Raw genomic sequence first — 14,539 nt, forward strand, 5'->3', positions numbered from 1 at the left:
CTGCGTCTCCCGCAGTCTGTCCCGTCCCGCTGGGGACCTCTCTGCGTCTCCCCCAGTCTGTCCCGTCCCGCTCGGGACCTCCCTGCGTCTCCCCCAGTCTGTCCCGTCCCGCTAGGGACCTCCCTGCGTCTCCCCCAGTCTGTCCCGTCCCGCTAGGGACCTCCCTGCGTCTCCCCCAGTCTTTTCCACCATACTTGCTGCCAGGTCACTGGAGCCGACGTCCATCGGGCTCCCTCCAGCCTGGAAGGCCCTGCCGTCCCTCGCCCTGTCCCAGGCTCCCCATCACACCCGCACCCCTTGTTTACCAAATGTTCAATTTTGGTTATGTTACTATAAAAATCAAGCATCTGGCAATTCCAGCTTGATTAGCAGGTCTCCAGTTTTGATTAGTAAATTACCACGGTAATCAAGGTTAATTCTCATTGCAGTGCTCAGCGATAGATTTTATATTTTGCAGGGAAATGGTTTTCCATCCCAGGGATGGGGAATGTTTCATTAAAGAAATCCAAAGCTAAGATGGGAAGAAAGGAAAGATTGGCAGTATTAAGAATGGCCCCTGTGAGACCCTCTCTCCAGCCTCTCCTTAAATGGGCCCTTTGCTGGCATGGAGAAGCTGGGCCAGGCCTCCTGAGAAATACCGGTCCACCCCGTCAAGGCTTCTGGAATATCTTTGAGAAGACAGGGAAGCAGTCCTTGAGGGGATTGAAAGTCCCTGGGTTCAGGTGACAAACCCCAGCTGATGCGGTGCAAAGGGGCCAGGGCTCCAGATTGGAGGTGCCTTTGGGGGGGCTGAGATCTTTAAATGCCTTAGGATGGGGGAATGTGAGGGAAGACAGCTCCTGTCAGCACTGCCCCACCCTGGGGACGGTCAGCTTCTCCAGAGAATGGGTGGCATCTTCAGAAGTGCTCAGAGGTTCCTTGAGGTGCTCAGGCTGGAGAGAAAGGTCTTGGGATGGTTCAACTTCAGCTGAATTTCGTTTCTGATTTTGTCCTGGGTGTAGTTGTGGTCTGTGGGCCCTGGAGAATTTGGAATTAAGGTGTGCTGTCCCCACAGACAGACACAGGACCAGAGAAAAGGGAAGCTGGCCCAAGCCCCCCCAGGGTCTCTCTGCCACTCATTCCACCCCCCAACTCCCTGCACAACTCACTATCAGCCGTGAACGCTTCACCTCAGAAGGTGACATTTGTTTTTAAGTATCTCTTTGGGGGCTGGACACCGTCCAGTCCATAGAATTCATGTAAAACTTTGTTAGCAGGAAAGATGTGTGGTGGTGAAGGTTAGGGTTGGTGGGGGTATACCCTCACCCCGTCTGTCTTCTCAGCCAGACGGCAGCTGGCAGGTTGCTCTGTCCCCCGGACTTCCCTCCCTGCCTCTGCTTGGCCTCCTGTGCATCACGCCCTCTGGACTGGCCCACGCAGCAGGTCCTGATGGCCTCCTGTGCATCACGCCCTCTGGACTGGCCCATGCAGTGGGTCCTGACTCAGCGTGGGTATAAAGATGGGACGAGTCTATGCAGACTCCAGACTCCTCCTCCAGATGGTAGAAACTGGTGGGCACCTGGTGCAGATTCCATTCCGGGATATCTTTCCCCAGGACCACCAGGCAAGGAGAGCAACAAATTAAAACCCAGACCTTACCCTTAAACTTGGTCACCTTGTGTTCCGAGGGGGGGGTCTCAGGAGGGTCTTTCTTTCTTGATGTCTCCCCTTCCCAGTTTACTATCCCCAATTTCCATATTCCCCAAAGCTTGTTAGCATCTTGACAAAGCGCATGTGGGTAAGGTGCGGCCTGGGTAGGAGGAGCCGGACCAAGCCCCACCCCTGTTAGGAGGGAGATTGGGGTGTCTGAATTCTCAGCACACCCCTCCACTCACCAGGAGCACGTGTTTCTTCTCAAGGAAGGCCAAGATGTATCCAAACCTCATTGTAAGTATAGTTTGTTAGGCAAAAATGATAAGTTATTTTTTTCCCTCCAATTACAAAATCTGGATGACCTAAGAATTTGGGACTCTCAGGCACAATGTCAAATCTTCATCTTCCTGCCTTCTGCAGCCACATCCGCTCAGCCATCCTTCCGTTTCCCTTGGTCAACAAAGCTGTGATCTGCTCTCTGGAGCAGGATGAATAAGGCCCCATGAAAACGGAGAGCACCCAGAGGAAAGTTCCAGGGTCCGGGAAGATTAAAACTCACGCACATTCTCTTGCCTAAGTGTGAACAAGTCTCGGGTTTGTTCAGGTGGTAGGGTCAGGAGCACCGTCTCGGGGACACCGAGGCTTATGAAAGGGCTCCAGGCTCACTGCTCACTCTAAGCCAGCATATTTATGGATTGAAACTCCATCCGGCCTTGTCTCCCTCTGGCCCATCACTTGCCAGTGGTCTGACCTTGGGCAAGACCATTTCCTCTTTGTATTTTTGTACCTCACTTTCCTCATCTGTAAAATGGGTATTGTAATTCGTGGGGCTGTGAAAGGATAATGACATAAGACCTATAAAAGCTCTCATCTTTTATAACAGAGAGTGCTTCAATGTCACCCGTTATTATTATTTTCACGAGCCACAGGGCTCCAACAGGCAGCTTCATGTACAAATCTATCTTGTGTGATGTTAGCCGAGGAGCTGGTGGGCAAGGCAGGCCCAGTCAGCGAGGGAGAGCACGGGCAGGGGAAAGTTTGCAGAACGACCTTCTGCTGTGCCTCTACTATTATTCCTCTGTTAATTTGATGTTGGTTATGGGCGTAGAGGAGAAATTCCTTACTGTGCTAAGGGAAGGCTTTCTTGTTTCACTCAGGAATGGAAACATCCCTGGGTTACCATTTTATCTGTAATTCACTTAGAACACTTTGGATAACTCGGTACTAAAATGACTGTTAACTCAGGAAAGGTATGACTTCCCTCTGTCGGCTGTCGTTAGGATGTCTGAGTCTCCATACTTTCTGATCGCTGCCCCTTCCTTCCCTGTTCCCCCAGGATTCCCTTTATTTTTCTTATCCCATATCGTTTGTTTTGGCCTAAAACAGTGGTGGGGAGGGTGGGGCAGGGGAAAGAGAGCTGACCTGGGGAAGAAGTTATCTTTGGGATAGTTGAAGTATCTGAAGACCACATACTTCCCTGCCGGCTGTTTGACATGAGGACATAGTGATTTATGCTGAAATGTGTTTTTGGAGACTAGATTTTACAAATTATCTTAGTGTTATGTGAATCTTCCTTTGTAGATGACTGTCAACAGAGAACAGCCTCACGCTGGTGCCTGGAATCGCCCTGCGGAGGCAGGAGAATCAGAACCTCAGGACAATGGCTTTCGGCACAGCCGTCCTCTTAGTGATTACAGCTGATGTCATTTTGCCAAACAAAATTATAAGCAAAATGGATGTTTTGGGTCAGAGTGTGGCAAGGAACATACAGCTGTATTTCCTTCAATAAATCTGCCCTCTTCTGCCGGGACAAAGACATACAACCGGCCGTGATTGACGTTTTCACCACTAAATTATACTACGTCTGTTTCTAGAAGAAATGTCTCCATTCCAAAATTAGCTAACCATCAACATAACATAAAATAGCTTGAACATGGTGTCATTTCACAAAGATATTGATTCATGCAGACTTACGGGATTAATAACTGGTTTCCCATAAAAGGAGTAGTCACTATGTCTTTGGTAGACAGAAAAATATACACTTTAGAACAATATATATTGGTACATTTAAGTCTGATTGCTGAGCTCAAATAAACACAACGGTTTTCAGAGGCAACATTGCAAATGAAGAGAGAGGTGACACCATGCAACTTACAAATGGAGGCAGGGGTGATGGAAAGCTAATAAAAAAAGACAACTATTTATTTATTTGGGGGCATTTGATTTTACTCTATTGAATTGCACAAAGCTCTAATTTTTCACTGCAGTCAATCTGTATAAAAGTTCAACTGCTTGAAGCACATATTTAATTCTCAAATGCCTTTTCTCTCAACCCTACTTCTTCCAAGTTGAACAACCTTTGGTGTCCCGAGCAGCAAAGAGGTTTGGCGTACATGGCACAACCAGACCCCAGAAGACGTTTAAAGGTGAAGGGTGATTTACTTAGCTCCCAGTGACAGCCAATCCACTCTGTCCTCCTCAAAAGCTGGATTTGCCAATACATCGAGAAAATATGTTTCTTCATCTTTTTTTTTAAGTGTGTTTTCTTCAATGAAGTTCCATGGTAATAAAGTAATTGAAATTAACCTTCCTAGTTACTCATGGCATTTAGAATGAAATTCCAATGCCTCGCCAGAGACCACAGCTGCCACCTATTTGGGCTCAGCTTACTTTTCTAAACTCGCCTCTTTCTGCCCTTCTCCCTGCCATGCCCACAGCCAGGTCCGTGTGTCCCTTGAACCTGTCCTGTCCGTGCCCATCACGACCCCTTTGTTTGGACCCTTCTCCCAGCCCTGCACATTGCTGTGCCCTTCTCACATTCAGGCTTTCCTCCTCAAAGACACCTCCCCTGACCACCTAATTTTCTAGAATACTGGACTCTCTATTATCTGATTTTATTTCATTGTGGGGTTTTAATACTCTCATCGCCTTCCACTAGAATGTAAACCCCTTGGAAACAGGCCGGGGCTTTTTTTTTCCAAACAGAGTCTCACTTTGTCACCCTCAGTAGAGTGCTGTGATGTCACCGCTCACAGCAACCTCAAACTCTTGGGCTCAAGCAATTCTCTTGCCTCAGTCTCCCGAGTAGCTGGGACTACAGGTGCCTGCCACAACGCCTGGCTATTTTTTTACTTTTATTTTTTTTTATTCAAACCTCCCTACCCCCCTTTTTTTTCTTTTAGAGACAGGATCTCAGACTTACTCAGGCTGGTCTTGAACCCGTGAGCTCCGCCAATCCACCCTCCTCGGCCTCCCAGAGTGCAGAGGTTACAGGTGTGACCACCACCCGGCTGACCCAGCACCGCGCTGGACACAGAGGCTCTCAGTAACTGAGTGGATACATTTCTGGGAGCAAGATTCAGAAACAGAAAGTTATCATCTTGACTCAGTTCCAATTTTATGTCATGTCTTTAGCAGGATAATTGTCTTCTTTGTGTAACTTTTTTTTTCTCCCCTTTAAAAAAGAAGAGTGGTGTTCACTTGCTGCCCAGACACGGTGCACAGGTTAACTCATTGTAAGACAAAACAAAACAAAATAAAGCTATCTAGTTACCTACATGCTTCCAGAGTACTTTTCTGGACTCTTCACTATAGAATTAAGAGGCAAGTGTTCGTTAAACATAGAACAACAATTAACTGTGGCTGTAAAGAGTCCTTTGCATCTTATCGAGGGATGAAAGCCTTTGGGTGTAAAAGGCTTACCCTTGGAAATGGCCATACGAGATTTTAGCCACTGGTTTTCCAATTTGTCTTCCATTGTGGAAACAGATCACCATTTCCACCATCGAACACTAGATTAAGTAGTTGTATTACAAATGAGTGTCTTTATTTATTTTTTTGAACCAGAGTCTCACTCGGTCACCATGGGTAGAATGCTGTGACATCATAACTCACAGGAATATCAAACTCTTGGGTTCAAGAGAGCTTCTTTCCTCAGCCTCCTGAGTAGCTGGGAGTACAGACACCCACCATGAAACCCGACTAGTATTTCTCGATTTTCAGTAGAGACGGTGTCTCTCTTCACCCAGGCTGGTCCTGAACTCCTGAGCTCAAGTGATCCACCTGCCTTGGACTCCCAGAGTGTTGGGATTACAGGTGTGAGCCACCACACCTGGCCTTAATAAAGAATTTCTTTCTTTTTTTTTTTTGAGACAGAGTCTCACTATGTCACCTTCAGTAGAGTGCTGTTGTGTCACAGCTCACAGCAACCTCAATCTCTTGGGCTTAAGCAATTCTCTTGCCTCAGCCTCTCAAGTAGCTGGAACTACAGGCACCCATCGCAATGCCTGGCTATTTTTTGGTTGAGGTTGGCATTGTTTGGCGAGCCTGGGCTGGGTTCGAACCTGCCATCCCTGGTGTATGTGGCCAGCTCCCTAGCCGCTGAGCTACAGGGACCGAGCCCAAATGAATATTTAAAAGCACTAAAATCTCACACTGTGAGATGACCACCCAAGGAGAGAGGTATGTGGGAATGTGCCGCGGAAGGGAGTGCAGATTCCTGGTTCCGCTTTTGTGTCTATTTCTGGACAAGAGGTGATGGAGTAGTGGACAGGCAGGTAGGGTGGCCTGCTGCTCTCACCAGGGCTTTTCTATTTCCGTCTCCCCATCTTCCCCAGGTGGGTAGAGACGCGTCTGCATTTGCCCAAGAGTGGAAATTCCCCGGCAGCTTCGGGCAGCTACAGATTACTGGCATGAAGCTGGACTGATGGCTTCTCGTGGAGCAGACGGCCAGTGGACTTCCCGCTCCCTGGGCTTCAGTCCCACCTGAAGGGAAAGGAGGAGGCGTTTCTACCAGTGCTGGGAATGCCTTGCCCATCACAGATTCTTCTCTGCTTTGCAGTTATCAAACCTGAGATATCTAAGGCACCAGCATCGCAGACTTCTCTAGTTGCCAGAGTCAGGAAATAATGCAAAATTGGACCTCGAAAGCCCCTGCTGCCCCTGCCTTTGGATTCTAGAAACGTGAAATCAAGTAGTGTCCATTGAATGGTCCCTAAATTCTTGTCTGTGCCTTTGCACATGAGTAAGGCTTTCTGGACAGATGGCCGTGGAGCTGGCCCATTGGCTGTCACACCTCTCTGTGCTGGCTTTGTCCATCTGGGACCAGAAGCCAAAGTAAGGTCGGCAGGTGAAGAATTTTAAAGAGATTAGATATCTGCTAAATCTCATTTGCAACTGGTGAAGTCAGAAGCTGTTTTCACCCAGCAAGTGTTTACAAGCAAATGAGCGAGACAGGAGGAGTTTCCCAGGGAGGAACGGCCACACGTGGGAGGGGAATCCCAGCCAGCCACGCCCTGCAGCCCACTCACCGCAGCTGTCCAGGGACCCACCCTCCAATTGTCCCACCTTGGCTTCCTCGTTTGTTCCCGACCCCCCACTCCCACGGTGAGTTTGTAATTTCCATTCCATCCTTCCTAAAGATAAAGGACACCATGGGCGGGATTCATGAATAAAAGTCGTTATTTATCGATGCCGGTTTGGGGGCCCATTTTTCCTTCTGATTCATGAACCACTTTTCTACATTCGAAAAGCAGTTCATAAATCGCTCAGCACCGGCAGAAATTAATAATAATGAATCCATTTACATAAAATAGTCTCATCCTGCCAGGTGCTGATAATATTTGAAGCTAGACTCTCTTCGGCAAGCTGGATGACACACGTGTGTATGTGTGTGTGTGTGTGTGTGAGTGTGGTTTCCCACACTTCAGATCCCACAGCTTCCTCTCGTGAGTTGAACCTGAAGTCTAACTATTGAGCGGCCAGTTGTGATCCTCGGGAGATGCTATTTGAGAAACTGAGAAAAGGCAACATAAGAGAAATATCTCGGTGTCTTAAGAGGATAATTCCAAGCTGTGGAAGAGTTTGTGTTTGTTGGATTAACCCTTTGATTGCTTCTGAAAAATACAGCAGTGCACAGAATCATTAATTCTGAAGAGAGACCGTCCCACTGGACCACTGACAGGAGCAGAAGCCACATAGAGGCTCCGGGAGCAGCACAGTGAACACACTTAACCAACGCTATGAGCTCTATTTTCCAAAGCACGTTGGCAAAGAGCGCAGATTCTGTCATAAGAATGTCTTATGTGGAAAAAGAGTGCTGTGATCAGATGGAGGGCACGACACTAGCTTAAGCCAGAGCAGAGGGGACGCCCGCCTGAGGCAGCGTGGGACAAATTCCGGCACAGCCTGCGGTGTTTTCTCCTAGGTGTGGTTGGAGTTTTTTTCTGCTCAGGACCAGAAAGTTAAGATGTCACACTCCTCACTTCTCAGAACTATACGGTCACTGGTTTTTCTTGGCCCCTTTCCCACTGTGTATATTTACCCCACTGCCTCCTCTCTCAGTACTCGAAACTATAGAATTTTGGTAAATGTGCATTTTTGTTTTGTTTGCATTTTCTTTTTTTTTTTTTTCTTGGTAGGGTCTCACTCTGTCACTTGGGTGGAGTGCCATGGTGTCATAACTCACAGCAACCTCAAACTCCTGGGTTCACGTGATCCTCCTGCCTCAGCCTCCTGAGTACCTGGGACTACAGGTACCTGCCACAAATCTCAGCTAGTTTTTCTCTTTTTAATAGAGACAGGGTCTCACTTTTGCTCAGGCTGGTCTTGAACTCCTGAGCTCAAGCAATCTACTGACCTCAGCCTCCGAGACTGTGGCATTATAGGCATGGGCCACCGTGCCCAGCCTGTTTGTGCATATTTTTAACTTACATCAATGGCGTTGCATTCTTTCTTTCTTTCTATATCTTTCTTGTTTCATGAAGCAACACGATTTTTTGTTTTTATTTCAGGGTATCAGGGGACGCATGTGTTTTGTTTATATCCTTTGCTTTTTTTTACACAAACTGAGTCAGGGTTATAAGGATGCCCCTTCACCCAGGCAGTGTGCCCGTACCCAGTCAGTGTGAGCCCACCCATCCCCTGCTCCGTCCCCCCAGCCTGACCTTCCTGGACATGTGCTTCTGAGTGTGCACTGAAGTGCTGACCGATTGGTTCCAACCTGGCATCAAGTACACGTATTTGTTTTTTCACTTCTGCAATGTTTCACTTAGGACGATGGACTCCAGTTCCATATAGGTTGTCAAAAAAGACAGGAGATGGTCATTTCTCTTTATGGCTGAGTAGGACTCGGTAGCATGCACGGGGCACCCTGATTTCACAGACATGCATGTTGGTCTGCAAATAGGAAATCACTGCCTTGCTGTAATTTCACATGTGCCCATGTTGTCACCCTGTGAACGCCCCACCCGGTCGCCCTGCGAACGCCCCACCCCGTCGCCCTGCGGACGCTCCACCTGGTCGCCCTGTGAACACTCCACCTGCTGTGTCTGGCCTAGTCCTAGCAGTGCTCCCGGCACCTGGCCATTCTCCCAGGAGGGCACCCAGGCTGCGTCTGACCCCCCATCCCTGTGGGCAATGCTGCATCCTCTGGACAGGTGGAAGGGTTTCTTTGGAAAATGTGTCCTCAGCAGAATGGCTGGGTGGTGACACATGCCCGTATTACATTTGGCTGGGTGGTGCCAGGCACTCCCAGGGTCGATGCCAGCTGCTGTCTACCTCCCCACCAGCAGTGACAAGAGTCCCAGACCCTGCCAACAAATGGCATCCTCAACTGTCTGTTTTGCTAATCTAAAAGGTATGAAGTGCTGTCTTGTTTTAATGGCATTTTTCTAATTAATAATAAATGAGAATGGCCTTTATGTGCTCATTCATCACCTTCTGAATCTCTCCTGTGAAGTGCCTATTTATAGCTTGTGCATCTTTTTCTTTTTCCTTTTTGACCTCTCCTTATTGATTTTCAGGAATTCCATATCAGTTTTGGATATCACAATATCTCCTCCAAATGCACCGAGGCCTATTAACCACCCACAGTATCTCCAGCTGAGTAGAGATTCCCTTTTCCTTCTCCAGCTGTCTTGTCCTGTGGGAGGCAGACTTCCAAGACCCCTGCTTTTTCCTATTCCCGTGAAATCCCCTCATCTCAAAGAAGGCTGATCCTAAGAACTTGCTTCTCACCACTGGAGCATGGTGAAGGCGACTGAGCGGCCAGCCCACGAGTAGACAGCATAAGATGGTGACTTCTGGATCGCTCACAGACTCTAGCGCCCTTTCAGCTCACGTGCTGGACAAGCCCAGGGGGACAGGAGCTGAGAGAGGCCCGTGGCCAGCCTCCATGGAGGAGCTGAGGTCTCAGTCCAGCAGCCTGTGGACAGCTGGATTTGGGGGGCAATCAAAAGCTCAAAAGGTGGGCTCCTTCTCCGGTCAAGTTCAAGATGACTGAGGCTCCGGCTAACACCGGATGGCAGCCTGGGACAGCCGTCCTAAAGGACTCACGCTGGGTCCCTGGCCCAGGAAGATGCAGAGGCTGTTGTTTTAAGCCTTTAAGTTCCAGGGATAGAGAACTCAGAGTACCTCTGAAGTTGTGTTAAGAACTCTGATGTCTAAGCCTTTCATCTACCCGGTTTTTCCCTCGTCTGTGTTAAGACGAGATCTAGCTCCATTTTCCAACAGCAGCGGTCTTGAGCTCTACACCTGCCCCTTAACATTCGGGCTCCCAAGAAGAGGCGAGGCGTGGAGACTTGCTTACAGCAGAGTCCCATTCACAGGGAGGGCTGGATGAAAGGCAGTTGCAGATGTGGTTATTTGCCATCTTGCAATCATAGGGACAGCCCATCATTGAGGATAATACTTGTCCGTCAATGGGTCATTTCCTGATTGATTATTGTACCCAGCTGAGTCAGCGGTGCAGAAAGGGGCAGATTGGAACTCACCTGGAGCAGATGCAGGTCAGGGCCTGAGAGCTCCGCCTTACCTCCACCTGCCATGACCTGCCTGGTGTTCAGTCTCACTCCCCTTCTCCTTCTACACAGAGACCTTCGGCTCTCTTAGGTAAGATCAGATGTGTTCAAAGTTTCAATATCTCGCCATGGCTTCTTGCTTCTTATACATGGAACAGCCACAATGCATTTTGCCAAAGATTTCTTGCCTGTAATTTTCAAGTCTGTATCTGGTAGGAGGGAGGCGAAGTGTGTATGATTCTGACTCACTTCAATGCTGTTCAAGGAAGTATCGCTCAGACAGCCTTTTGAAGTCTTTCCTTCTAGAGAGGGAGCCCCATTGCTCATCTGATTGGCAGAGGCAGATAAAGGAGGCGCCCACACTCGGGATGAGTTTGGAACTTTGCAGAACGCTGTGGCAGCATCCTAAGTTCTAGTCTGAGCAGCCCACAATGAGTATAAAAGGTCATTTGGAAAAATGAGCTTTTGAGATAGGTTCTCGGAAAATACACAGGTTGCACTGAAAGAGACAGAATGTGGCAGACGGATGTGGCATCCGATTAGCTCGGCTGCCTTTAGACTGTCTCTCCAGTTGTCACCCGTAAGCCCCAATGAAAACACCAGCAGCTGCTGATACTGCTAACGCGTCTCATCACCGCTGCTGAGCCCTGTGTGGGTTGAGCTTTGCTGTTGATTTACCTGCCCTGTCTAACTCAATCTTCAGAGCTGCCGGGTGAAGGAAGGACTCTTATCACCTCCACTTTACAGTTGAGTAAGCGGAGGTGTGTTCTGGCTCAGGCAGAGAGGTGAGACGACTATAGGTCAATTCATCACCAATTATCAAAGAACAAAAACTGTGGACAAGATGACGGACTGGGGTGAGACATTTGCAATTTCTTTGACCAACCAGGGATTACACCCAGGTAATACACACACCACCAGCAGACAAAGGACAACCCAAGTGCAGAAGAGATAGAATACTTGAAACAAAAAAGAAGTTCAAGGTGGGCTTGGTGGCTCACGCTTGTAATCCCAGCCTATAAATCCCAGGAGGAGAAGGCAGAGGGATTAGCCTCTGATACGCTTGAGCTCAGGTGTTCAAGATCAGCCTGAGCAAGCGTGAGACCCCATCTCTACTAAAAACAGAAAAACTAGGCAGGCATTGTGGTGGGCACCTGTAGTCCCGGCTACTCAGGAGGTTGAGGCAAGAGGATCCCTCAAACCCAGGTTGCTGTGAGCTGTGATGATGCCACAGCACTCTACCCAGGATGACAGAGTGAGACTCTGTCTCAAAAAAAAAAAAAAGAAATACAAAATGTTAAAACATATATATCTATATCTATAAAGAGGCACTCAAACCCATGAGTAATCAGAGAAATGTGGATTAAGACAATGAGGAGGTGTCCCTGTGTATCGGTAGAGTGGCACAATTTAGGCAGCTGAGTGCTGCTAAGCTCTGAGGCTGCTGAGGGGTACAACTGTTACGTGGAGTCAGTGGGGTGCAGACTGAGGCCAGTGTTCTGGAAAACAGTCGGGCGGAGGTGGGTTGAATTGCGAATCTTCACCCCTTCTAAGCAGGAGATGCTGATCTTTAGCACACAACCCTAGGAAATTTTTATACTGGTCCACAGAGAGACTGAACAAAGGGGTTCGTTACAGGTGTGCAGAGTCAGACACACCCTGGACATCCATCTCTGGGGGGAATGGATGTCACCTGTCAGGGGCCCACTTGGGGGGCATCCTACAGCCATCAGAAGTCACAGGCCGTGTGAACACTTAACAACGGCTCAGATGTCAAAGTACAGAGCTCTGCTCGGCAAAAACAGTGAGGAACAGAGGAAGACAAGGGTCGTGCTGCCATTTACGCAAATTGGCCAAATAGTTACCAGTCTCTCTTGTACCAGTGAATGGGAGCAGGTTCCCAGAACCCTGAGCCTTCCCTTGCTGGACCATAGGAGTCTCAAGGGCTGGGGGCACCAGGGAGGTGGAGGACCCTCTGGGGACTTGCCAACCAGGACAACACAGTATTAATAATGATACGTTAATATTTTGACCGCAGGCTGGCTGTATTGGTGCATTTTGGCTTAGTGTCAACCTTGAGTAGAAGCTGAGAGTGCCACACCCATGGTCATGACTGGAACAGAACACAAATCAGATGGTGGAAAGCAGAGCCCGGGTCCTGCAAGAACCACCCAGACCTGTGGGCACAGACGGGGTGGTGAGCTGGGTGACACAACAGGACACCGCAGAAGTTCTTTGAATTTCAGATTAATATGAAGGTACAATGATTAGGTTATAATGTCTGCATTTGTTAGGAAAAGTCCCTATCGTAGTTGTGTCCCGGTCCCAGGAGGTGTGCCAGGTACCTTTACATTGTGTCCACTAGGTGGGGGTACACTCATCTCCCTCCCCCCAACTTGAGTTGAGTTTTCTCTTGTGTGGGTGTGCATTAGTTCATCTACCGGCTTCTGTATTAACCTGCGTGGAGTCAAAACACATTCTTCTTAGTAAAGTATCACAAAAATGGAAAAGCAAGTATCCAATGTACTTGCTACTAATAAGAAGGTTTTTTGTTGTTGTTGTTGTTTTTAAATGCTTTGCCGCAAAGGAGGATCTCTGGGTAGAAATTCAGACACTTTTAAGATGCAGGGAGCTGAAATTATTAGCATATAAGGGAAGACCTTCCTAAACTTCCCAGCAATATCAGCTTATGAGCAGTGACCTACTGATTCCCATGGTGGACACAGGTCCACTGTGTGAGACCAAGTCCGACCCTGCCCGCTAAGTCTGTCTGGAGTGGTGGAGTCCCCCACCCAGCTACTCCCACGTGACGTCCCCTGCACATATTTTCTGTCAGGGCTACGCAGGCAGGTGCCAGGCATGGCTTTATGATTTGTGGTGGCTGTGATTTGGAGGTGCAGGCGGGTGATGTTGGGGCTGAGACCCTGCCGGGGTTTGAGGGTATGTGGGTGTGTGAGTTCCAAGAAGGTGGCCGGCTAGGAAGGCCCCCCATCCAGAGTCTTCAGATGTGGAGATGCACCTGTTTGTGCTCATTCTGAGAGGACAGGGACACATTGATCTTACAGTTCACTGGCTCACAGAGGGCTGGAGCGGCAATCCCGGCCGTGTGTGCATGAGGTGATCACGCCACCGTCTCCACCATTGCTGTGAGTGAAGCTGGAGCAGTTGGCCTGCCGTGGGAGCTGCGGAGCTGGGCTGGTTCCAAACACAAGCCAGTCCTGCAAGCATTCCGAGTGTTCCTGAATCCAGACTCCCCCACGCCCTGACACGCCGGGGCCATCAGCCCTGGCCCTTCTAGTTCTATCTGCTGTGGGTGCCTCTTTGGAAACAGGAGAATTTGCATTTATCAGAAAATTGCTTACTTAACTCTAATCAGCTATTTTTAAGGTTTTATTTTAGCTAAGATAATGAATAAGACTAAATTGATGTCAGGCACGAAATAATTTTAACCAATACCTTCAAAAGTCTATAATACCAAATATTGGAAAATTATATGTAGGGTAATCTAAATAATGAGATGTTAAAATCTCTGGGATCCCGGGGACCCTTCCGTTCATGCTGTTCCTCTCCCTCTTTCAACCTCACGGTGGGAGGCCCCCTCTCTGACATCTTTATATATGATGTTCTCATTTCAAAATGCCACTGAACCTTCAAATGAACACTTGCGGATGGTCTTTGAATACAAAAATACTGAAATCAAGATTTTTATATTTTCATGCAGTCAGCCAGCCAGAGAGCACAGAGAAAATGGGGGACATTTGGCTTGGGACCTTACCCGAGGAAAGCAAATGAAAGGTGTAGGGTGAAGGGGAGGAGGGAGGCACTCAGTCAGTAAAGGAGCAAGTGCATTTTAAGGTCTGAAGATACAGCAAGGAGAGTGTTCCCGCTTCTGTCACCAGGAGCAGACACAAATTCTAAGTTGTGAGATTTGGGAACTAAGGACCTCAAAAGATTCTCCAAGAGGTGTGGGTGCACTGAGATGGCGCTCTGTGCCTGCTACGGCCAGTCTTGTGTCTCCAGGGGGAAAGAGGAAGATGCACCTTGGAAACTAGGGACCTCAAAAGATTCTCCAAGAGGTGTGGGTGCACTGAGATGGCGCTCTGTGCCTG

This window comes from Otolemur garnettii, unplaced genomic scaffold (genome assembly GCF_000181295.1).
Source record: "Otolemur garnettii isolate 467f Iridium unplaced genomic scaffold, OtoGar3 scaffold00135, whole genome shotgun sequence".
NCBI lineage: Eukaryota > Metazoa > Chordata > Mammalia > Primates > Galagidae > Otolemur > Otolemur garnettii.